The sequence below is a fragment of the Taeniopygia guttata genome, chromosome 5, assembly GCF_048771995.1.
Source record: "Taeniopygia guttata chromosome 5, bTaeGut7.mat, whole genome shotgun sequence".
NCBI lineage: Eukaryota > Metazoa > Chordata > Aves > Passeriformes > Estrildidae > Taeniopygia > Taeniopygia guttata.
In genome coordinates, this window is record NC_133030.1 from 40481358 (window position 1) to 40508089 (window position 26732).

The following is a 26732-nucleotide window of genomic DNA, read 5'->3' on the forward strand; positions in this document are numbered from 1 at the left end:
TTACGGGCTTTATGAGGCACATTTTCATTGCACGCATTGTAGAACACAGTGCACTGACATTATTATTCCTGAAAGTACATGCTTGAATGTATCTATCAAGACCCAAATGTCAGCTACTGAATAGATTATGCATAGTTATCCAAAACAGAATATAGACACATAAAATATCAGCAACAGAATACTCAATTTCTAAGGAAAGATTTTTATTAGATAATCTATGTGATACTTTGAAGAACAATGGAAATGAAAAAATCACACATGAACCTTAGACTATAGTGGTGTTTAAAATAGCAAACTGCTTTGTCATTTTTGAAGGACAGGTTATGGCTAGAATAAGAAAACTGGCCTTTTCATTTTGCTTTAATTTGAATAGTGTTCAAAGCTGGGGGAAAAGAGGAATTCTAGAGAACCTAGTTTGCTGAATTCCATTGAAGTAAATCCAGACTTACTTGACGGAAAACAATGAAGTAAGTTTGGATATCCAAGGAAAGTAGAAGTCTCATGAATTTCTTTAAAACTTTAAACAATAAAAAGGAAACCTAAGCATCTTCTGGACTCTTCAGATAGTGAAGCAAAAGTTTAATGCTATCTTAGAGTATAGTAATAAAAGATCTTTTATTTGCATGACTGATCTCATTTCATTTTGACAAAGATCCAAATGATGATTTTTGATTACATTTGACTCAATTTATAAACACCCAATTTAGATGAAATTCAGACCTAATGGATGCATATTAAATGACTGACTGAAGTAAACTCTGTTTAAAAAGCATATTAAAATCAATAAATACATAAATAAATCACACATATAATAGGGGTAATCGGAAGATATAGCAAAAGATCATATCTTTTGTATTTCTTCTACAGTTGCATATGACAAACTTACAGCATTTTAAAATTGCAGCTTCAAAGACCACCATAAGATATTAAACCAACTGTACATATACTGAAAATCTGGGTTGTCCCATATACCAAGTGTGAGCTATTTACAAACTTGGGGAACAAACTATGAATGAGCACTTCCTCTTCTCACCCTATAGCTTCTCTGCTGTTGCAAGATTGTAGATAAGTTTGGTATTCAGGTTCACTGTTTGACCCATTAAACTGGTATTGAGGTATAATTTGTGTGTTTTCCCAGTACGGTTGCACATAGAATGGGATTCATTTCCACAAGTTTGAATAAATTTATCCAGTTCAGTGAACCTGTTGTTAAGCTTAGCAAAACTCAGTAGGTGGCTTTAAAGTCCTGTAATTAGCCCATTACATAAAATCTGTACTTTAGATTTTTGCACATTGGTTAATAAGTATAACATGCTTCGTATATATAAATAACATTACATTAAATGATGCAACATAAAGGAATTAAAGGCCAAAGCAGTTAAATAAAATACTTGAAGGAGATCTCAAATTAGCATGTTTAATTCCAACTCATTGAACAGGAAAAGGCTTTAGCTTTACTGTAACAGTTCTATACAATGTGCAGAATAGCAGATATTTAGTCTCCGTTTTACATAAGGTCGCTGTCATCTCTGACCTCTGTGTGACTTTGGAAAAATGTTCTAATTAGCTTGTTTCTTTTAAAATCTAATCATTACAATGTCTAAATATAGCAATGAATTACCAAGACAGCACTTGCCTCAACAATTTTTCGTAGTTTGTACATAGCTAATTAATTCTTCATCCTTAATTTTTGCTTTCCAAATGAAATATGTGAGGAAAATGAAGTTACAGCTAATTAACCCATGCAATGCTTACTTTTTCATAGCAAAAGCACTTATGATAAAGTTCAGGGGTTTTAATAGCACAAAAAGAAAAACACAGCTATTGTACTAAGTTGAAGTTCCACTTCAATCTAACAGATTATTCATTATTTTAATTCTTTTTTTAAATAACATAACCAATATCCCAGACTTCAGTTTATCTTCATGTCTATTGATAAGTTCCATTAAATGAATTAATATATTTAAACATAGTGTTATGTAACTATTATATTTTTTGAATTTTATATATATATATATATATAATGAATGCTATGTAACATAGCCCTCTTCACGGATTCAGAGTTATCATTGCATGATATATATTTTAATAATTGAAGACTTTTATAAATGCTCATATGTATACCCACATTATCTGTCTATCATCTATCTATCTATCTATCTATCTATCTATCTATCTATCTATCTATCTATCTTCCTATCTTTCTATCTATATATCCTTATATATGGAAAAACATAATAGTGTTTTGGAGTTATAAGAAATATTTGGAGTTAATACTGCAGCCAAAGGAAACTTGCCCAGATTTGATCTCACGAAAAACTCAATAGTACTTAATAGTTTGTCACAATTCATAAATACACGGATTCTAGTGGACGAATCAGTCCTTATTTATATGTTTATACTGAATCATGGTAAATCAATGGTTTCACTTGATCTCAATCCAAAGCCAGGTCTCATTCAAAAAACAGATCTCATTTATTTGCAGTTTTAGGATTCATCTGCCAACTCACAGGAAAAGCCTGGATATCTTTATGATGCTCCACAAAAAGAAATAAGATTGACAGGAACAACTTTTACACATCTTATGCTTATTGTCTATTGTCTTGTGCTTATTTGCAAAGCTACTCAAATTTTTATTTTTATTCTGTTTATCTTGTACCATTTTATAACATCATCTTTGAGTGCCTTTGGCTTCTTTCCCATTTCAGTTATTGCTTGTATTGGATTTCATGCATTGGCTCCTCTACTGCTCTATAGTTGTTACTTACTTTTTCATTTTACTGACAATTTTAGTTTAAAGCTAGTGATTGTTGCTTGACATATAAATAAATAAATAAATCCATATTTATATGTTGTCTTCTTTTTTCTTATAAACGTTGACACCTGAAGAACTTTTGTCCTTTAACCAGACATATCCAGTCTTGGAGCTAATTCCATTCTCTGCCATACACATACATTTCCAGCTGGTTTCATACAGCATTGACAACATAAAATTGGAGTAAAATTTGATCTCTGGTATAAGGAAGCATATTTCTCATAAAACTATCTGGCCTATGTTTGGAGTTAAGAGAAATCTTGAAGAAAATATCACATGTGGTATTAATATATCAGAAAGTTAGATTAAGAGGTAAAATGACCCACATTGATAACGTATTCCATAATTCATGAAAAATTATTCAATTTAACTGTACAACAGTCAAAAAAAGTTCAGAAGCTATTGCAGGAAGGAAAACACTCAGTGGAAGCCATAATACCAGCCATGTAGATCTTCCTTAAATTGTTTCATCTGGATATCTTCCCAGCCTTCCATCCTGTCTTACAGAATGCGCATGCTTGGGTTACCTTTGAAGGCCAGTCTAATGCTCTGGTAAGCTGTTTTCCAACACCTGTTTAAACACTTTTTTCTCTGACAAATTTGAATCGAAGCGGTTAAGTACACCATCAATTACACTTCTTTACACTATGGATCTGCTTAACTGAAAGAGTTAGGAGGGCACAGCATATGGGTTATTTTTGTGAATGGACTATTTGATTCAGTCTCTTAATTGACCATGTGCGTGATGTCTACTTATGGGGAAGAGATATACCTGAAGGTGAATCTGCAAGAACACTGAAGGGAGGCAGTTATGGACAGTATTTACAAAGCTGCCTTTTTCTTTCTCTAAATGAAAAATTCTTCATTAATATCTAGTAGTAAGGGAATGAACCAAAAGAACACCATCTTGTCTACCAGCCATAATTCAGTTTTACAGAAGCAGGAGCTACTAATGAATAGAGCACATTGAATCAAACAAGTTTTTGTGTAAACTATTTCTGTTTATTTCTATTTGCTAAGTCATTTTGTAAACATACATATTATCAGGCAATGCTTAACTACTTTCATCATTGACCATCTCTACAAAGAAGCTGAATTTAATTTACCAGATAGTAGATGTATCTCACCACAGCTGAAGAATATTTTTGGATTTTTTCCCAGCAAATAACTTGACCTCAAGAGAATATTTAGTTCCTTCTTTCTATAAATGGGTAAGCATATAGAAATAGATTAATAGTTGCCTAAATGAGACACCTCTATATATATAGATATATGTGACAGTAAATTAAATTTTTATCAAGCAGTGGAAAATGTGTGTTTACTTTGAAAATCCGGTCTATACAATGCATTAGGTGACCATTTTTCATTGTATATGTGTTGCTAAATATCATGTCAGGCTATTGGCTGCCCCACATGAATTAAATATTCCTGTATCTCTGAAGATTATTGCTGTTATATATGAAACAGCAAAGATACAGAATTTTATTTTTGTTTGCTTTTGGATCAATAAATTATTAGTGACATGATATCTGGAAGCACCTACCAAATTTAAGTACTTTTGCTGGTTATTGTTTAGATTATTTTGGGTTCTGTAACTATTTAAATAAGAGAATTAACCACTGAAGTGCTGAAAGGTATCATTGTCATAAAGGTAGCTAAGGTAGGACAAACAGGTAGGAAAAAAAGGTACTTCCTTCACTTATGTGTTTCTGGCTGAACAATACTACTGATGACTGTCAGGGCTTTAGCTTTTTTTTTTTTTACTAAGTCATTAGCTTTCCTAGATACACAGACTGGTTTGAAAATATGATTAATTTCAATTTTAATAGTTCTTTACTACTTTTCATTATATATCACATTAAGAACTAAGAGGTACAAAAGGGAAAAGATGCTGAAGAAGTGATGTGCTTTCTGTTGCGCCACTGACTGTGCTGTTCCAGAGTTAGTAGAAACGGAGGTATGCTTCATAGTTTGTAATGTGTGCAATAATTATTGTTTGATCTCTGGAATTTACATTTTGAATTATGGAAGTTTTAAGCATGCTGGGAAATTTTTTATAATTTGCTGAGTCTGCTGTCTTCCGTCTTCTGCTAAGACAAACTTGCTTTATACTGTGAATCTAATTATCTATACCGTGAAAAAAATTGAAGGACATATTGCTCACATAGCAAATAACTCTTGATTTCATGTCATATCCTCCTGGGATGGATGAAAGCTAGAAGCTAGTCCCATGGATTCCACTTACTCAGACAGCCAAATTTTTTATTTGCAGAGTAATATATATCTCTGGGAGACAAACAGTTTATTTGTGCAAAATAACTGGCTTAAGAGAATATAGATCAGCAGACAACTTAGCCAGAGATTTTTTTTAGCTTTCATGCAATGTGAGAACTGCAAACTTACAGGAGTGAGCACTCTCCAACTCAAATGATAATACATTGCTCCTCAAACAAGTACAAAGTTTGAATTAGAATGGATGTTTTCTGTGGTAGATAAGCTTCTTTAAAAATCCAAAGGTGATCTGAACTTTCACAGAAAATATTGTGGTCAGGCTGCCAAAATTACATGGCAAATATGACATTGCAGTATAATTATCACCATCACTGATGCGGAGCCTATACTTTTACCAGTGCATAAACTCATGGAATCTATTATCACTGAGTAAACTAAGAGGAAAAATTCTGTATAAAGCACTAATAGCAATACTTTTGATTTACCAGATATTAATTCTAGAAGCTATGATTTTGCTCGTTGGCAATTTCTACATTTGTTCTACTCAATCTGTGGGCTAGTTGTTCATCTTCTATCAAAGAGAGCCATTAAAAAGACATGCTAGAGGATAAGAAAAGATAAAGGTTATTTTAAAAATAATTATCCCTTTATAGAGAATATTATGTGGGTGTGTTTCTTATGATCACCAACAAATTTATTTTATAGTAATTCTTTCCAAAGATATATGAAATACAAACTGACTGCATTGAACTCTGGACTGCAGCCAAAAAACCTTGGACATAAGACACCTTTATGAAGTGGAAGAAGTTTTGAAACACACAGACTGCAGGATCAGACCTAAACAAGTTACAGTGATTGCATATTTAATTTTAACCCATTGCTGAATGTAATTCAAAATAAATTATATTTATTACCCAAAAAAAAGTTTCAAGAAAAGCCCCAAATACTATTAAGATGTAAAATTTGTGGAAAACACTTGCTATTAATTTAAGTTCTGTGAAAGAATCCTTATTTTCTGAGGCCATTCAGTTATATGGACTAGGTAAAAGAACCATTCTTGTCTTCAGACTATGTCATTTCACTGCCCAAGAATTCAGACTTTCCAGTTGCGATCCTGCTAATGTGCACTTTAGAGAAGCAAGAATAAGTGGCAAGGAGGAAATAAGTGTGCAGGGTGAGAACTTTCACAGCAGAGGAAAGTTTTAGATCAAGTAAGCAGGAGTCATATAATCTAAATTAATTATCCAAGCTTTTCTCTTGGTCAAGTGTTTAGAGAGTTGGACTGGAAGTTCCAATATTCAGGGTATAAACTTCCAGCTCGGCTCTAGGGAAATGCATGCTGAAGCTTATTAATTCTTCTGAAACAAACTGTTCCTAATAGGTTCTAGCTGTCAGAACTTCCCATGCTTTCTCTGAAAGTGTTTTAATTTCATATTCACAAGACTTCTCCCACGTTAGCAAGTGAAGCACAAAAATTTCAATCCACTTAAAACTCAATGCAGGAATCTGGAAGGCCCAAGAGAAAGAATTTTGCATCTCTCTTTTCAGAGCACAAAACCTTTAAAATGTGTAAATAAAGCTCCAATTAGGTTTACCATTCTAGAGGATAATGAGAAGTGCCCATCAAATATGCTACATTCTTAAAATGTTTTGATTTAGCAGGCAAAATTCAAACCACTGTAGTAGCTTCCAGAGTAAAACCTGATTGCACTTGCATGTCACATTCACAAAAAAGCAACTAAAAAAAAAAAAAAGGATCGACACCCCACCACCTCCCCAACACACACATACACTTACACACACACAAATCATAAAGCTCTAATTGGAAACCTTCCATCATCTGAGTACTTGCTTCCTGGCATACATGAAATGATCAGTGGGGAAAGCAGGGTCAATCGAGACAGACTGAGAGTGAAATTAAAATAATAAAATGTCTAAACATTTAACTGCAAATAGGAAATCTTTATACCCACCCACACCCTATTCTGTAGCATAAAACTAAGGCAACAATTATTCATATACCTCCAAGTAATTTGCAGGCTCCATACAAAAATCTCATTTAAAATAAGAAATTGCTATTTCTGCACATTTATTCTCCCCAAATGCTGGCTAATTGCTGCAATGGCCATTATAAAGAATAATTTTCGCTTAGTGAAAAAAAAAAAAAAAAAGAGGAATGAAGAGAACATTTTCTGGTTTTGTTCCTCTGCGGAGGCTCTATTCAGCGAATCCTGAATGCACAGCGTTTCACTGCTACATTTATTATGCTGAGAGGTCAAGTATTACACAGCATCTTGTATTACGCTTTGCATGCTAAGTATTTCACTTCACAAATTGACCCTTCGGTGTACTTACTACATAATGCTCTAAAAACCCAGCTAAAACGCAGGACAATTAGCAATACTTTGGCTCACGCTTAACAATGGGGACACCAATGTAGGTGATTGCATTTACAGTGTTGCTTTCTTCACAAAACATTTTTGACACATTAAAGGTACTTTGAAATTGTGCAGTACCAGTCGCCTCTCTGGTGAATGGCTTTTCCAGCATGTACCGAGAGAAACAGTTACTGTAGTTTAGGGCTTAATTGAAAAGAATTCAGACACGGCCCTATGAAGCACCAATTAGAGAGATATTATATAATAAAAAGCTGTAATATCCATTTTCAGGCTTGTTCACCTGCCAAACAAAGTAGGACACGGCTTAAAAAAGGAACGGCTCTGCAACTCCGGAGAGCGGGATGTTTAGGGAGGAGGAGGAGGGCGGCGGCCGACGGCGGGAGCAGCGCCAGGTGCGCCCGCCTCGAGGGCACGGAGCCCCGGCCCGGCCGCGGCCCCGGCTGGGAGCGGGAGGCGGAGGATGCAGTGCCGGGTTTGGCGCGGGATGCAGTGTAGGGCTTTGGCGCGGGATGCAGTGTAGGGCTTTGGTGCAGGATGCAGTGTAGTGCTTGGCGCGGGATGCAGTGCTGGGTTTGGTGCGGGATGCAGTGCTGGGTTTGGCGCGGGATGCAGTGCTGGGCTTTGGCGCCAGATCCTCCTGAACTACAACGGCGGCGGCGGCGGGCAGGGGAGCGTGGCCAGGGGCAGGGCGCCGCTGGGGAAACTCCCGGGGCAGGGAGAATGAAAGCACCCGAAATTGACGAGATGGTTTGTTTGGTTTTTTTTAACTATTATTATTTGTAGCTGTAATCATGGAAACAAACAGAACCCTCCATTACCGCCGGCGGCTCGGTGCGTCCCCGTGCCTTTCGCTTCCACCCCCAATCCCCCCCTTCCCCCCGCCTGGCACTTCCTGAGAGCGGCAATTTCTTTTGGTTCATTGTGAGCAGAAAACAAACAAACATAAACTTATCGCCCCGAAAATTTTGTATTTCTCGTGTCAAGCTGCTAATAAAGCGACATTAATGGATCAGCTCCGCGAAGTGTCTCTTCACGGCCTTTAAAGTATCTTTCGAGTGCTTCGGGGAAGCCGAGGCGGGCCCAGTCCCCGCCGCCTCCGCCATCCCTGCGTGGGGCCGCCGCCCGCTGTGGGCAGCGCCGCGCCGCTCACCGGGCGCTTCGCTCACCGCGCCCGCGCCGTCCCGGTGAACGGCCATCTGCCGGAGTGGCTTGTAATTCACTGGCCGCGCTCGCCGACAATACTTTATTATTTTATTTTATTATTTTATTTTTCACTACAGGCGGGGAGCGCGGGCAGCTCAGCAGCCCTGTGCAGTGCCCTGGCCGCGGTGCCACCGCTCTTTCCCGTCGCCGCCGGGGACGGTGTTATCAGCTTAGCGCGGCCGGGCGGAGGCCCGACAGGCGCCGTTCTGACGGGTAAGCCAGGGCAACACCTCACGGCCACCACTGTCCTTCCCCCGCCAAGGTGCCATTCCCTCTCCGCAGCGCCTCTCGGCAGCCACGGCCCTGCCTGGGGCAGACCAGGAGCACGCAGCAGCCATTTTGCTGCCTGAGGCAGCGCCCACACCTGCAGGAGAGCGGCCCCTCACAGTGACCCATTCACTGCCTCCGGCAAGGGCGACTGCCTTCGGGGCACCGTGAGCAAGCCTCGAGGAGGTGAGGGACGTGTCATGGGGCTCAAGCCATTTCTGAGCTGATCAAGCTGATTTACAGAGCCCCAAACTTCTATGTCCTGCACAGAAGTGTCCCCTCCCAAGACACCCTTATCACTTAATTGAGTGTGCAGTGTGGGCTTGAATCACTGTCCAGGGCTAGAAGAGAGTGCTGGAGTAGCCTAAAGGTCATTCTGGTTCATTGTTCCCTGGGACACTCACTTTTGGACTGAGCTGCTAGGAGTGTGTGTGCAGTCATACGAATTTCCCTTCATTCAGCCCGGAGGTGCCAGGAGAGCATCCTTGGGGCCAGCCCTGCAGTGAACCTGTCTTTGGCCTATGAGAAAGGCACATTGTTACTGTAGCTACATGATTCACTAACCAGACCATTTCTGAGGTTTACCAGGATATTTCTAACCCATTAATCTCTCCCTATTTGATGGCATTTAAAAACACAGGAGAGAGAAAACTCAGGTGTAACTAATTAATCTCCCTTTAATACACTTGAAGTGAGGTTTTTCCTGGGATATGCAGTGTATCTCCTGCCTGCTCTTCAGTCCATACTCACTGTAGTCTGTTCCTGCATCCTCTGCAGCCAGTGATGAAAGGGTGAAGTCCACTGTCAACGCAACTGATAGAGAGAAGATTTTTGTTGTGGCTTACTGAAAAGATGGTGAATGGGTACCTCAGGCTGTGCCCCTGTGAAAATACATGCCCTCAAGAGGAACAACAAAGCCTGCTGTAAAGGAAGGCAATGCAGAATTGCAACACATCTGATACCTCTTCTGTCAGCTTTTCTCAATCCACATATTCTTTTCCTTTCACCTTTTCCTCAAAGCCTGGCATAAGGTCTTTAGCACTGTCCTGGCAACACAAGTGGTGCTAAGATCATGGTATGAGGGAGAAGGACTAGTAACAGCAGGAAAATAAAGCTAAATGATGGGGAGGCAGGGGAATGCTGGGGGTGGGGAGCTGTTGAATGCATGTACAGTCTGGGCAACACTATCCATCCTCCTGCAATCCCAGCTCGTGCTACTTCATGTGCTTAAGAGACATACTGTAAATGATAAAGCAGAATGGTTCCTGTGAAGTGAACTGATAAAATAGCACATTTCAATGAAATATGGTTCCATCAGTACTCCTCTGTCTTGCTCTTGAGACAGTCTTCATCTACTTTACTTCATAAAGTACTGTTGTTTGTGAAGAGCAAGAGCTTTGAGGGCTGACAGCAGCTGTAAACTGTAGTGGCCCTGCTTTAGCAAGTGCAAAGTCACATGTTTTCCTATAGTAAGGGTTTTTCGGAGCTGCACATAGCAGTGAGTCATGCTTTTTTGTCTGTCATACTTGTAAGTAAGTTTGTGACAGCTCACTTCAGGTCAGGCAACTTAATACTTTCACATGAATGGTCTGTGTGGTTCAATTTTGGCTGTGCCAGTAGCATCTGAGAGTAAACTTTCAGCATCTGTGCATAGCCCTACCTGTCTTAACACTAAATTAAATATTTTGGACAAGACATACAAATATGAAGAACCAAACCTACAAGTCTGGCTGAAAAGTCCTTTTGCTGTCGGCAAATGATAGTAAGTGATGATGTGGAAGAGAGTTTGATGTGTGTGATGATGATTTTCATACTCTGCTTAATTATAAATTGAGTACAAATACGTGATATTCATTATAGCCACAGACTGCATCTGTTTAGAATCATTCTTCTTAGTGTAATGTTAGGTAGACTATTACAAGTACACAGCAGTTATGTGTTTCAGCAGTCAAAGCTGCTGAAAGCAAAAACCTGCTCTGCTGCTCATGCAGAAATAACCCAAAGTGCAGCAAACTGGGCTTTGTGTTTGAGGTTTTTATGTGTGGTACAAAATAGGTACTTGCAGAGACCTGCTGCAGGACTCTTGTTGGGAGGCCTATGTGACATGCAATGAAATGTGACATAGCTGACATTAACCAAAACAGGTTTTTCATGTGCCTTCCAGAAGAAAGCATTTTTCTGTAGCTCCATTAATGCAACCTCATAGCTGATGGTATGTCTGGTTTTTATGGATATCAGTATTTGATACAACATGAGTACGCCTATGTCACTCTGTGCAGCCTGTATCTCATTGCACCTTGTCTGTACTTTTGTATCCCTTATTTTAAAGCAACAGTTGATATTAGAAAAAGAAGAATCACTTAAATATTGGAAAGGGGTGGTTTTCACCATGACAAGCTAGCTAACTCAGCTGCCATAGCTACAACATGGTGTTGAATGGATAAATGCCCCAGCAACAACACTTGACAGAATGATGCATGTGTTGATTAGTCCAGTGAAAAGTATTGTGTAATTGTACCATCAAGCTTGATGAAACCATGATGAAATATTTTTGAGACAAATTTTTATGTCTGCCATGGTAGAATAAAGTTTTCATGGATGTGCAAGATAGATGTATTCTGAACCTTATGTAGATTTATCTTTCTTTAGCCATTACGTTAAAGAAAAAAAAATAGGAGGACAAAAATATCCAATAAATGCATTCTGAGAAGAGAGAAGCTTTCTATGATCAGCATAAGTAAAGAAAAATATAGAGAATCATTGTACAATCAATCAAACTTCTATATTATGTCTATATTTTTGGTTGCTTAGTTTGCAATTTTTATTTATAAAGTATTTCAATTGCTTATAAAGAACTACACAGCTAATCAGTTAGAACTGACATACATTTTGGCTAAATACCTATAATTACAGTTGTTTCATACCTGAGCCCCTGTTTCTGATGTTGTGTAACAAGCAGTCCTGATTGCTGACATCAGCCCACTTAATGTTCCTGCATTTATGTGATAATTAGATAAAATCAAATAAAGACTTTCTAGTAACTTCATAAAATGAAGTAAATATATTTACTTCGATTAGCGTAAATCTAAAATATTATTTATGGTTTAATTCTTTTCTGACAGTAAAAAGGAGCATGAAAATACATAAGAGTTTTATCAAGGCAGTGTTACTCTAAGAAAGTAACAGTGTGTAGGTCTGTGATATGTGAAGTGATATTTGCAGAGATACCCACTATTTAGAAAAATACAGACAATTCAAGGTTTTATGCTTGGAAGGTCTCTGCTTCTCCCAGGTCTGTAAGCTCTTGCTTGCACCCTAAGACCATCACTGCTACAACATGAACATTACATGTTCATGTTGACCTAGAACATACAGAGGAGCAAACTAAGCTGCCATTGTACATGAGCATGTGGAAATGATGGTCTGTTTAGAAATTAACCTTCAAAGATATTCTAGTGCATTCGCTTATTCAGAAGATGCTTCAGGTTAGAAAAGCTGATGAAAAAAACCTTTGGCCAATCAGAATAGCAGGTTTGGATTGAGTTGTAGATCTTTTCCCCAAAGCATCATTCAGTACATGTTATTCAGTTATTCAGTACATGCTACAAGTAAAATGTATGGGTAGTATACATGTCACAGAAAATCACTTTAAATGTTAGGGCAATAAAACCACATTTGTTTGCCTCAAGGTAAAATTCATTGTAGAGCAGTGGGTCTGCAAAGGGAGTTTTTTCCTGCATTAACTTAAAAGTGCAGGTGTCCAGTGAGCAAAGTGAATGCTCTACAGCAGTCACTCCACGCCTGGTGGAAGCCAGAAGGAAGGAAGCTCTAGCTTTTGGCCATGCACACCCAGGGTGACCGCAGGAACAGTCAGTAGAGGCTTGGATTTTCTCTTTCTTTCTGTAGGCTCGAGGAGATCAGTACTGCAGTGTGTCAGGCTGAACACAAACAGGAGTCTAATTTCAGTCCTCCCAGCTTTTTGCTCTCCCCTGTTCAATTCTTTATTTCACTGATTCTAAGTCAGTCCTAGTAAAGCTCATCCCGTTACACACTCCATGGCTGGAGTCAATCAGTTGGATCAGACTCCATGGTTGGTTGTGGATCAGTTTGCTCTTAAGCTTTCCTCAGTCTGAGTAATCTGCAGCACTGCTTCTTTCCTTGACATCTCTGACATATATCCTAGGCATCTACTTTTCATCTTTAATCCCTTTAAAAAATGGGCTTTTGATGGCCACCTGCCATAAGCCAGCAAGAAGAGTTTTGGCTTGCCAGGCTTCTCATTAAAGTAAGTACCTCAAGCTCCAAATTTCCAGGCTCCACTTTATCACTTCCTGGGCATATGTAGCAATAAGACAATACAAAGTTTGGGAAAATTTTGAAATCAATCACTCTGTACCTGGGCAGACAACAATAACAGACTTTTACAGGTGTTTCTTTACCTCCTCAATCTTTCTTTGTCCTCCCCATTCAGGTAAGAGTGCCTCTGCAGAAATTTTTGTCTTTCCTATCCTGCCATCATAAGCTCTTCCCCAAACTGTAGAAGTTTCCTTCTGTTTATCTGTTTTATTTTCTTTCATCTGATCTTCCAGTTAAACAGAACCATTCTGCTTTAGTAAGTATGCCCATCTGTTCTGCTCCAGCATCCTTTGTCTGTCTGCAAGTTACCTTTGAGTGACCCTGCAGTCTTTCAAACTGTGTGGTTTAAAAGCAGTCCTGTTAGTTCCTCTTCTCTTTCAAATCCTTCAGAAAGGCTGGAAATAAGTGGTTTCAGCCATTCCATTTCTTGAAAATTAGTTTTGATTGTTTCTCATTAGTTGGATACATGGCAGAGCCATGATGAAAAATAGCCAAGTCAAAAGCTTTTAAGATAAAACAATGGCATAGGAGTTTGATAAAATTAATTGGAATTTTTCCTTATATACAGATTCTCCAGGACATGGACATGCTCACATCTTGTGATATTATGAGGAAACTTCTAGTATGTAGGTTTATTCAAAATTTCTGTTTTCTGGAATCATGTGGCTACAATGGCTACAAAATGCTAGTTTTCATTTTTTCAGGAACTTCTTATATGAACATAACCAGAGAATGGCTTTGTTGGATCAGATCTAAATACATGGTGTTTGACAGTGTTCAATGGCAAACTCTCAGAATCTAACAGATAGGGGAAATACAGCATGATAGTACTGTGTTTTCACTTAGACATCTAAGAAATCAATGGTTTAATGATTTCCTGAGCAGAAAATTGCACTGAGGTCACATTGTGGCTAGTAACCACATGAAGAGTTTAGTTCCATAAATTTTTCTGAGGCGTTTTAACCCCCTTACACTTCTGGCCTGATAAAACCCTGTATCAATGACTTTCACAAAAAGTTTATGCAGTATTTATTTTTGTTACTTTTCAGCCTACTGTTTCATGCTTTCACTAGATGCCCTCTTGTTTTCCCTTATTCACCTTCCTAATGTCATTCTTTACAGGTCTTTGTTTCCAAGCAGAAGAGTCTTAGTGTAATAAACTAAGATTTGGTAAGAAACTATGTTATCCTACTGATAATTCTGATCTGGTTTTCTATTTTTTTTTCCCTGAATCCATTATAACCTTATTTTCCTCTGTGATGGCTTCACTGTAGGGCTATAGTCTAATGTGTGGCTGCAGTATGAATTTGTTCATTGACGTGGAGATACTTTCTATTTTCTTCTCTATCTACCCCAGTAATCTCTTAACATGTCATGTTCCACGTATGTCAGTACTGACCATTGAGCTGATATTTTCAGAGGACTATACAAAAAGCTGGCCAAAACTCCTTCCTGCACCACTGGTTAATTTAGAGGCTATCTTTGCGTATGTAGAGCTGTACGTAAAGGGGTTGTTTTTCTTCAGATTTGTTACTTTGCATACATCAACATTATGTTCAATAGTAATCTTAGTGGCCACTTACTCTATGTGAGATCTTGAGATCTTTCTAAAATTCTCCATAATCAACTTTAGTTTTGAAGAGCTTGAGTATCAGCAACAGTCTCTCTTTACTCATGGCACCCCCACTTTTGCATCATTTATGAGTATTCTGAGCAGAGTTTAGCTAGAATGTACTGGTAACCTACTTCCATATTTTTCATCAGTATGATAAAAGCTAGACATTTATTCCCATCCTTAAAGCAAAAAACCCAGAATCTTATGCCAGAACAGTTCAATTTCAAAGTCTTTGATGAAGAACTTTATCAAAAACTTTGTTTAAAAATCTACTGTACACTGTGTAGTCAACATATAAGCATTTATTTTTTTTCCCCCAAATTAGTGCTGAAGTTGCTAACAGCTGTTTGCTTAGGAAAACTCTGAGGGAAACCAAGCACTCAAATTTAGTAAGTACATAAACAGGATTCTACACATGTATTAAAAATTGTTATCTTAAATCCTGTTTTTTAACTTTTCAATGATTGGTGTCAGCAATGCAACTAATTGCATGTAATTGGTAGTACTTTAGTATTTATTTCCTTTTCCTTTCCCTTCTGTATGGCTTTTATTATGCATGGCTACTTGTAGTTCGGGGGAGGTGCCTCACTAAAAACCTGATTCACTGAAATACACCCTAAGATTTACTCTGAAACTGAAGGGGATTTCTGGAGTTTCTAGGCTTTGCATTACTGTGCTGCAGAAGGCCCAGTAAGCCAAAGCCACTTTTCCTATGCAAAAAACTGAAGGGTGTAAAATGCTATCATTAATAGGCACTCATAGTATTGGAGATAAATGTAAAGAGGGAAACTATAAGCATACTTATAAATACAGAAGGCTTAACTTACCATTAATGCACAGTTGCCTTAATTGAATCAGAGGATGTGGTGTTACTGTGCTTCCAAAAGTACCAGGCAGTATAGCTGCTAACCACAGGAACCTTCCAGCAAGAGAGTCTCTGTGGCCGTAACAGGCTCCAGGTTTCCCATACATAATGTGCAACACTAAGTAATATGGACAGAAAGACCAGGAAAATGCAAGGAGTGAGGTGGTCTCAGTTACTCATACTGAATCACCGATGAGAATAGTCTATGTGCCATACCATTGAGTTTTAGGTATGAAAGTAGTGATCCTGCCATTATTTTATTAAGTGGAGGTACAGAAACATCATAGGAGCTGTAGCATGTATCTTTTAGAAGCAGTCCTGAAATTGGGCTGTAGAAAATATGAGACTGCTTTCTTAGTGTTTGTGCCTTCTATTCTATTGCTCTTGTATCACAGTTTAAATTATCAATATCTATACTTCAGTGCAGCTTCCTACTTTGATAGAGAAATGTACTTGACTCCCCACAGTTATTGCAATTGGAGGGGGATCTGATTAGGATGCTTTTCCTAATTAAGTGATATCACCTAAAGTGAGTTTCCCTACCATTGTCTCACTGAGGTGTAAAAATAACAACAGAGGAGAATCATTTGGTTATTTTATTTTCCTGATTAAAATGTCTTTACTAATTCAAATTTTACAGGGTAAAATTCCATCTTAATGAAAGACTGAGGGTCAGTTTTATAACACAGCTAATTATGTGTCCTCATATCCCAATCACAGTTAGGGCTCAATTCCGTTGAATTCAACAGCAGCACGTCTCAGTAGATCCATACACAAGGAGAAAGCCCAAGGTGGATACTCAGCCACAAGAGATCAAACAAAAGGTCCTTCAGAATGTTTTCTGCCTGCAGTCAGGTCTGAGAAAAAGACATATATCATGCTCCCCCAACCACATACAGCATAAATGTTAGTTTACGCTCACTTTTCATTGTGCCTGAACTTCTTTGACTTCAACTGATTCCGTAAGAACTGTGTATTTCAGATTCCATTTTTGTGTTCCTGCTTGTGCAATAAACCACTCTTTCCAGGGGAAACATCCCTCTAAAGTCTTCTCCCTTTCTGTACTCCTTTTAAAGGTGCATCTGAACCCATATTTGACCAAAACTCTGCTCTCTTCATGCAAGTAGTTCCATTGAGCTGGTTGGCCAAATAAAGAGGATTTGGAGCATCTTTCTGTACTTCTTATTTCTTGTTAATAACTACAAATATAATAGATGAGTTTGTATTTTATTAACACTTCCTCTTTGTTTCCCTGCCCTATTTAGTAATTTGTTTGTGAGGTTGCATAAGAAATTTTTTTAAGACCTTAAAAGTTAAATGGGCATGGCCTTAAAAAATATATTTCTCCCCAAAAAAATAACCAGCTTGTTATAGAAAAGGGTTGTTTTACTTAAGAAAGATAGAAGTTAAATGTTTATTTGTATTAAAGAATTGCAGGCATAGCCGTTGGATCTGATTCCTGCAGTTCTTACAGCTGAATAACATATTTATGGAATTCTTTCCCAAAACATGTTTCAGTGTCAGGCCTGCTTAGATAGATTTTCTAAATAGATTACCATATAATGTTCATTCATTCATTTATTGTTTTTTTTTTATTTTTAACTCTAAAATATATGTTGCTTCAATCTTTCTCATAATTGAATACAGCACACTTTAAAAATTAGTTTTCTTTATACTAATATAAAAGTTGAAGCAGGATTTCATATGGCTTATTCATTTCATTTTGACTAGGAGCACTCTGTAAAGAATATTTCATTCCTCTGCTGCTGTTTTCTGTGCCGTTGTGCCTGTGTACTTAGCCACCAAGTAGTTTTCTTTCTTCTACTTCCTTTCTCAGTACTGTTGTTTTTATTGATTCTATTACAATAAGTAACACACAAAAGAGAAGATTAGGACAGAAAGATTTCCCCAGTCCATCAATAAATTTCCTGGGCTTCATTAGCGATAATTTCATGAAAAGACTTAGAGTTACATTTACATTATGTAAATAAAATTTGTAATCCAAGGGATCAGCTCTTTCTCATTCAATAATGTATACCAAAAATAATTTAGCTGAAGCCAGTGGCTTAAATTTGTACGAGAGTGCAGAAAACCAGGCTGGTGTACAAAATGGCAAATTCTTGTCACTTCTGCTTAGGCGAAAATCTAGAGAAAGACAGCTGTGAGAGTTTTGTCCAAATAAGAATTTTGATCCTCAGCCAAGGAGCATGAAGAAGACCAGAATTAAGTGCCAGTATTTTCTAGATAGAAGTGTTTGATAGACTGCTTTGTGCTTGTGATTTTTTTTTCTTTAAAAGTTTTTCTTTTCAGTTGTACACAGCACAGCAGATTCTCTCCATATTAGCAGAAGAAAATTTTGCTGTTGCTGCTATGACAAATGAAGTGATTGAATTTTCTCATTTAAAATTTCTCGCACAGTATATCCCCCTATTGAGCCAAAGTCTAGTATCAACTTTCTGTAACTCCACAGCTTTGTCTATCAAAAGAATTCAAATATTTTTACTAAACCATTTGACCTTTCCCTGAGATATATTTGCTTTAAGAGACAATGAGTTCAGAGACAATTCTATGACTACTTTAATACTCAAAGTCAGCATTGAGGCATTGACATTGTATTTACTGAAAAAATGGGGTCAGCAATGCGATTTTTCATTAGCCCCTGATCATAAAATTGCCAACGTGTTAAGAACATTGCAGTCTTTACAAGCAAAGTGTCTCATTCACAAAAGTTTAATTGAAACATGAACATGAATGGCACAATTGTCCTGCTGGTCAGTTTTGAATATCTCCTGTAATAGACGCATTAAATAATTTGAAGGCATATGCTCTATTGCAGTAGTTTATTAAATACAAATGAGACTTCAGAGAAGCTTAAGAGCAGTCTTTGAAATTTCATTTACTTCTGCTTTCAATTCTTATTGAAAAGGGTTTGGGATTGTTTTTACTGTTTGTTTCATTCTTTTTTTTCCCAAAAGCAATCCAACTAATGATACAAGGTAGTTTCCTTTTTCGTGTGAATCCTTGCATTCCCCCTTCCTAATTAATCCCATTGCCAAACCCCATTCACTTTTGTAATGAAGGTGGCCCCTTTTCGGTTGGGTCTGGTATTTACAACAGAAAATGTCTTAGTACTACTTATTTGTTGTTACAACATGAAGAGCAACTGTGAACAAATAATAAATAATGTCTGAGGAGAACATTGCTAGGATTTAGAAAGTTCACAAAAAGAGCTGTCTTGCTTAGTATGGCTTTTTAGACAATTATTTTTTTTTTTTGTCTTCTGTGTTGTCTAGTATGTATCCTTGTTTTAAAAAATTATTCTGAGTTTGGAAGCATTGCCTCTGACCTCAACAATAGTACATGTTTATGAATATGTACACAGTGAATACTGAATCCCAGATTTTAAAATAATACCTGTTAAAGCGAATCTTGTACTCTGATGTTTTAACTGATATTTATCCAAAGACAAGCTTTGGTATCCTTCACTCTGAAGTTACAGCTACTTTTTTGGAAAGAAAGCATTTTAGACATTTCATCTCAGCTGTTACATAAAATTAGAAGCTGTTTAGTGCCTTTATGAAATGCATGATGCAAGGAGTCTTAGCCTTTTAAATACACACATTGCACAATCAAAATTAAATTACATAGATATAATGCATTAAATAGGGTGCTTCTCCTTGGAAAGTCGTTGGCCTTATACAAGTTAACTCTGCACCCTCTTCTGGGCCAGAATATCAGTTGAATAATTGCAATAGGAAGAAATATTAGATGCTATTTAAAGGCATTAAGCAAAGGGTAGACGTTTAATACAGGTGACTCAGCTGTGCATTCAGTTAATATGGAAATAATTATTATAATGCAGCACTTCATTATTTATAATGCATTAAATGGAGATTTTTGTATGACGCCTTTACAAATTATTCTCTTGCATAACATATAACTGAAGTACACAAAAATTAAAATAAATACAGAAAGGCTAAAAGATCTTTTAAAAAGCAATATATATGATTTGATGATTAAGAACAGATATTAACACACACAAATAGGATTATAAACCACATTGTTCAGTGGCTTAATCTCTGGTTTTATGGAAATTTTTTAAAATATCGCCTCTGATACAGGAATACTGTCAGAAATAACTCCATAATTTAAATGAAAAAGTTATATGTTTTCTAGTTATTTCCTTTATGTAGAGTGTGGGAAATTTTTATTCTAAAGCTCAGGTGAAGAACTGATGTAAGAAATGTTGTAAAGCATTTCATGTTGACTGGAGCTAATTAGCAGCGATGCTCCAGTGTTGTTCTCGGTTTTAGGCAGGAATACGCAGTACAATACCTTTTATTTTGCTGTTCAATAGATTTTTGCTTAAAACCAGATAAATTCAATAGCCTTACCATTTTAACTGGTTTTTTTCTTTAAAAAAAATCTTTGTGGATACACTAGAAATATTTCCACTGGCATGTTGCTTTTTATGTTTTAAAGTAAAAAAGTAATTTGGTGAATTTGTGCCCTTCTCTAAGTACAGTGTATATGTAAAACATACTGGTTTGTGACTTCTTTTCTAAATCAGAGCTACATTTTTAAGGTAGATAGAGAAAGAAAGCAAGTTCAGACATTGAGAAAGCTGGAAGAAAATAAATTATTTATTTTGCCTTCTCTCATACACAAGGTAACTTTGAATCAGAAGTAAATGCTGCTATCCTCTACATCCTACCTTTACCTATGTTTATCTGTGGAGATATGTACATTCAGGGAATTAGAAACTGGAATAATAAAAAGCTATTTCAGTGCTGTAAAAGCAAACATTTTCTTATTTTGCAAATCAGGCTGTTTAAATATTATAGATGTGTCGAACGTGTAAGAATTAATCATATGACTTTAGTTGGTGCCTCTGAAATTTTAATATCTAAAGATATGTGCAATTAATTTTATTTAATATTAAAACAAAGCACCACTTCTAAATAATTTGCTTTTAAATATCTGATGTTTCCCATTAGCTACACACAGACACAAAAGAAATCTCTGTAATTTTCATCTGACTTCTAATTTATCCATCATCCCTTCATGCCACTTTTCAAATTCTTTATTCTTGTTTCAAAAGCGCTGGTTTATTTTTCCTAGAAAGTTTCTTCATTCTTGCCCATACTGACTCTAAGAAGTCAGAACAAGACATGAATCTAAATCCAGAGGGTCTAAAACTAGTCATTTGAAGATTTCAGGTTCAAGAACTTCAGCTCTGCATCATATAGGAGCCTATCCCCAGTCTGAAATGGGGGCTCTATCTCCCACTTGGAATCTGCATTTTTTTGAAATCGTACCTTGTGATCAGCCTGTGCTCACTGCTCTCACTGACCCTCTGGGCCATCAGATTCTCCTTATGCCAAGGAGGGCTGCAGGGACAGTAGGAACAGGCAGTTGGCTAAAATATGCAAAAACAAACTGCAGAATGCAAACACCAGAGTGAAGTCTGTCAGCTCTTGGATTGCAGAATAAATCAATACCAGCTGAAATGCTGTGTATATTTTATGCTGGCAGTAGGTAGGACCTACCCTTTCTCTCCATCCACTGTTATGCCCCTCAGACAACCATGACATATTCTTGGACCCCTATGAAATCACACTTCTATAAAGTGGAATTGGAGCTGAGAGGCCTCTTCAGGCTCAGGGTCAGTGAGAGTGTACTGCATCTTTTGTTTCTGGTACGCTGCTCCTGCTGCTTCTAGGGATTTGAGAGCAAAGAGAATAAGGAGAGACTTGTGACTGAGATGTTAGCTGCACAGTTCAGCAGGCTATTTTCTTGTTCCCCCTCATGCTACGAATTTCCAGATCGTTGAGCCTGTTTCTTCTGCTCTCTCTAACCTGTTTTCTTCATCTGGGCAAAACTCTTCTCTCACTCTTCTTCCCTGGTTGAAGCTGGGCTTATTTCTGGGGTTTAGACTCTCCAGTCAGATGATTAAGATCTCCTTAACCTATACATCATCAAAGGCCCTATATATGATAGTGGCCATCCATGCAGTAAAGAAAGCAGAAATCTGTGACAGTTCAGAGCACAGACACTTTTTCAGTCTTTTTCATCTGCAGAAAAATACATACTGAAATTGCAACTTATGGTAGGTTTCCAAAGAAAATAGATACTGTTTGTAATAAATCAGTACTCAATCACCTCTTTACATTAAATGTCTTTCTATGGAATTAAGTATTCAAAAATAAGAATTCTCTCCTTCTGTACAACCAGTATATGTCCAATTTTTCCATATCCTCCTGTCTCCTCTCTATTTCCTCTGGCTTTATGATTTTCCTTTGGGTTTCTTATCTTCCTCTTCCTGTGCAGCCATTTGATTTCCCATTATTATCAAATGCATTCCCCCCTCTTTGTCTCTTTCCTGTCATTACTTAAAAAGATTTTGAAAACAAAAAAGCTAAAATTGAAATGTTATCTGAAGTCATTAACTTCATTGTTATGTTTATACTTGGTTAACTCTGAGAGTTAGAGGCATCTGAAAAACGTGACTGCGATTCCTGTACAGTCGGAATGTATCAACTGGGTCATTGAGATATATTACATAGGCCCTATATCTAACATCTCAGGTCTCCAAACCATGTACATTTTTTTAAAAATAGTATTGGTCTAATAGTGCTTCACATTGAGGGCAGATCATACTATTCTAGAAAGTACCATGCTGTTTTTTTCTGGAAGCCCTCTTATTGGAAGTATTTTGGAGGAGCAAAGATTTCTAAAAGCAACCCTCAAATTTTATTTCAATTGTATTGTACTGGATATGAAGTTAAAATTGAAAAGGTAATCTGATTCTTAGCATAAAAGTAAAAACCATGTTTCCGATTAATTGAGATTTTTCCTTTTCCTGACTGTGTTGGGTTTGAAGAAGCCCTTTCACTTGGGGTGTTAAAGGCTTATTGGAACAGCCTGCCAAAGTACAGTCTACAACCCCCATTAGCTCCTGACACACCAGCATGAACTGGCAGTAGAGCTGACTCCTGTGCCCTCTCCCTCCCTCTTTCCCTGCAGAAACACTGAGACTGGAAACAGAGAAGCTACATAGGGAGCAGAAAAGTAGGGCTATGCCAGTGAGAAAGAGAAGTATTAAATCTAGTGAAAACTGGTAAAAGCTTTTTGGAGACCTCTTCCTCTTGAGTCACATACCCAAAGAGCCCAAAATACCTGTAGTTTGGATAGAGTCAATGAAAAGTGGGTTCCCATGTGTTTCTGTCATGTGACTGTTTTCTCTAGGCAGACTGAAACCGTCAGGGAACTTGTCTCAGGACTGAGTATGGGAGCCCTGTAACAGCTGATCAATACCAGGCACTATGGATTTGTGGGGGCTTTAGTGTGGACTTTTCAGTTAAGATTTCAGTATGTTCATGTGCCTGTATGACAGTTTGTCTTGTTGTTTTGTTCCTGAGACAGGAAGGACCGCAGAAGTTCACATGCTGTGAGGTACAGGTGTATGGGATGGACTTGTCAACAGCTGAGATGAGTAAGTAATGCCACACCCTGAGAAGGGAGGTGGCTGGGATTGCTTCACTGGCTTGTTGACACTACACATGTGAAGGATGACACAAGTACAGAGAAGCAGTGTTTCCATGTATATTGAGCATTAACATAGAGACAGAAGTACTTTCTCCAACTTTTCTCTATTTGTTCCTATTCACTGTTCCAGAGTTTTGTAAGGGTAAAAGCTTTGCAAACTTCTCTATATATTGAATTCAGATTGGGTGTAGCATAGATGTAGATGTCAGGTTATCAGTGTTACCTCTGTAATTGAGTGGCTAATGGTCTTGATCTCCAGTAATGCCCTTTCTGAAAAAGAGAGCATTGAGACCTTTCAAGGACAAAGAGGCTTTGTTAGTATAGGATTCCTCAGAGTTACTGAAACTGAGACAAGAAAGAGCCAGTGTGTATCTTCTTACTGCCTGCACACAGCAGGTGACCACATGTCACCCAGTAACTTCTACATCAGGGTTCTATGTGTGCTGGAGAAAGACATACACCTTCAATTTAAAGCGATGGAGAATCTATCTTACACCTTAACTGTTAAAGATTTGCACCTTATTTCAGCTGGAGTTTGCCTAGCCTAAGCTTTCAGCTCTAAGGTGTCATATTTCTTTCTACTTATTTAAAATGACATCTACTATAAGAAATTTTATCCTAGTTACTGTGTCACCTCAACCTCTTTGCTGCTGCAAAAAAACCACAGTTCATTGATTTCATATACAGAAAAAAAATATGCTTGTATTCCATAAATAAATATAGCAAAAATGTCACTTCTGAACTGGGGTGGAAATGGAGTACATAAGAGAGAACAAAAAGGAAGATACTGTTTGTACTTGCAAAGATTAAAAAAAATATACTCCTAAAAGTATTATATAGGAAGAGAAAAGAGTTTAGATTATGGGATGTATTTTTGTTTCCATTTGCTATGTGAAGCAAGTGGTGATTCCTCCCATTATAAAAAGACTCATAAAATTTTATGGTTCTTTTTCTTCAGAGGACATACCAACTATTCAGGATAACATATGTACTGCTCAAAATAGTGATGTATATAGCTCATGTTCTAAACTAGATAACACCACAGAGGACATTAGAAATAAGAGAAAACCTTTGGATCTTACAACATTGTTTACTGACTCAACAGGAAAAGCATGGTTTCTAGAGGTTCTTCCAATTTCTGCAACTTCTAGGAAAAAAAGTTGCATTACACACTGCCTGAACATCTTGGTGGAACTGATTCCAAGAAAAAAGAAAAGAGAAAAAGAGAAACCCTAACTTTACTATAACACCACAAAAGAAGTTGCCCTATGGAGCCTGCCTCTTTAAGAGCTCAGGAAAAATGAGACCTTGAACAGCCTAATGAGAATCGTCATGGTTCAAAGGTGTTGATATTCCTGATACACCCAGATACACCTGGGAAGTCCAAGAATTAATGAAGTTCAGAAAGTTTCCAGACACAATTCTGATAGCACTCTTTGAAGCCAATTATTCTGTACCTAGCCACTTTGAACATCTTGTTAGATGTCTGAGGAAAGGGTATTGAGTTATATGAGCTACTGGTCTGATTGGGCTTTGCCTTTTTTTATAATCTCTTCTCTAAGCCTAACCATTGCTCTATGAATAATGTTCTAGTTTCTATGAACTTTTGAATACCCACACCATCCCCATTTCTTTCCTGTCTCTGAAGAATTACCAGGATTTTTGTCTAAGCTGTAATAGCCTCATACACATCCATGAGCCTTACCTCTTCATTAGAGCCTGGGTTTTATTGGTGTAGCACACTACTGGAAATGAGTTGCAAAAGTTTTCCTCACTTCAGTCAGTAAAGATTAGCAGAATACACCATCTCACTTTCCTTATTCCTCTGAGTTTTGATACTGTACATTTTGATACTGTACATGATAGTGTACATTACAGTGCAAGCTCTTCATTGCCAAGCAGACTCTGTATCATTCACTTTTTTCCCTGACTATTTTGGAATAGGCTGGCCTGGATGAGACAAGGCACCCAGAAAGAATGTGACTGCAAAGATATTTTAAAAAAACGTTGTTCTCTTTAGAGACATCTAAAGAGTTCTCTAGAGACATCTTTCACAGTTCTTGACAAAATTCAGATTGTGACAAAGGCATATTTTTTCTGCTCAAAAATGTGAAAAAATAGACCTATTTCATTGTTCTGGGCACATTATCTTAAAGCAAACAATAATAAAGATTGCATAGATTGTATATTGAAAAGTCAAGGATTACAAACAATGTGTTTCCATTATTTATACTGCTAGAGGACATGTTTGTCCTGCAGCTTATGTCTTACAAAGAGTCTTGACTTCTGGGTTTCACTTTACTAAATTGTTAGATAAGAGAAACACGAAAAAATACTGAAATGCTTTTGTCACTGAGGTCTTCCTTTCTACAGACAAATATCCTCACTGTTTAATAAGAAATCCCAGCATGCTGAATTTGTAAGCCAGAACTGGCTGCATCAGGTTTCACTACAGAATAAATATGTCCAAGTGACAACAGCCCTAGGAAAAAAAAAAAAAAAAAAAAAAAAAAAAAAAAAAAGCAGAGGACTTCAGAATAAAACAAAATAAAAAAAAAAAAACTCCATTAAAAAAAAGTGTTGTTCTGTGGTCAGCTGTGTTTTTGACTGGATGCTACTGGCTTCTGTAGCAGTCAAATCTCTTCTTACCTCTGAGCTTCCCAAAAATACTCACTAAAGGAATAACATAATTACATCTTCAGAAGACAAGAAAGCTTTTCCATTAATTTCAGCACAAGGAAAACAAGGCTACTTCTGCATGTTTTGAAGCCTTTCTCAGACTTCTCTACAGATCTGTTTTTGATAACACTGGGTCCACCCTTTCTCTAGTTGGGAAGACTTCCTCCACATCCTAGGAAGTGTTGGTTGCAGGTCGTATTTCACTTTCCATATCAAAAGAGCCTGCTGGTATGCCTCTTAGCATAATTTAGAGACTTATCACTTAAGACCCCTTTGCTCCCTTCTCGATTTCAGCACGTAACTTTCCTGTGTTACTGTGTTGTAAAACCTGTTCTGCCTCAGTGAAATGTCAAAATCATCCAAATAGACTGAACTGGGCTCACTTGCCTACAGTCTGATCAGCTGCCTCCTAATTCTAATAAAGTCTGGAGTCTTTTGGAGAACAAGATGCCATGATGGTTTTACAGAGCTTTGTACACGTCAGCATTGGTCTGGCATGTTTCTTCATGCTTGCTCTCCATTCTTACAGCAGCCTCTCTCATTATCCTAATCCTGTGTGAGATAATGCTAGAAGAAAATGCTTGATTCTCCCTGTTTTTGTTTTTTTTTTTTCCTTTTCTATAAGCATTTTGCAATGCATGCATGTTGAGAAAAGTGTCACCTCTACTTCCTAGCTTTAGTCTCTCCTTTATTGCTTCTCTAGTTCTTGGTTCTGTCTCAGGCAAGGATTGTACTGAAGCTGTCAGGTTTTTT

At 37.4% G+C, this 26732-nt stretch overlaps 1 protein-coding gene and 1 long non-coding RNA gene across 4 annotated transcripts in view; one reads left to right on the forward strand and one right to left on the reverse strand.

Annotated features, from left to right (window-relative positions):
* The window catches only part of MBIP (MAP3K12 binding inhibitory protein 1), a 109757-nt gene that overhangs the window by 75694 nt on the left and 7331 nt on the right, over positions 1-26732 (reverse strand). The window lies entirely within an intron of this gene.
* LOC140684306 (uncharacterized) overlaps positions 22988-26732 on the forward strand; it is a 33729-nt gene continuing 29984 nt past the window's right edge. For both annotated transcript variants that reach the window (XR_012056409.1, XR_012056411.1), the window contains exon 1: positions 22988-23247. This is a non-coding gene — a long non-coding RNA (uncharacterized lncRNA). The remainder of the gene's footprint in view (positions 23248-26732) is intronic.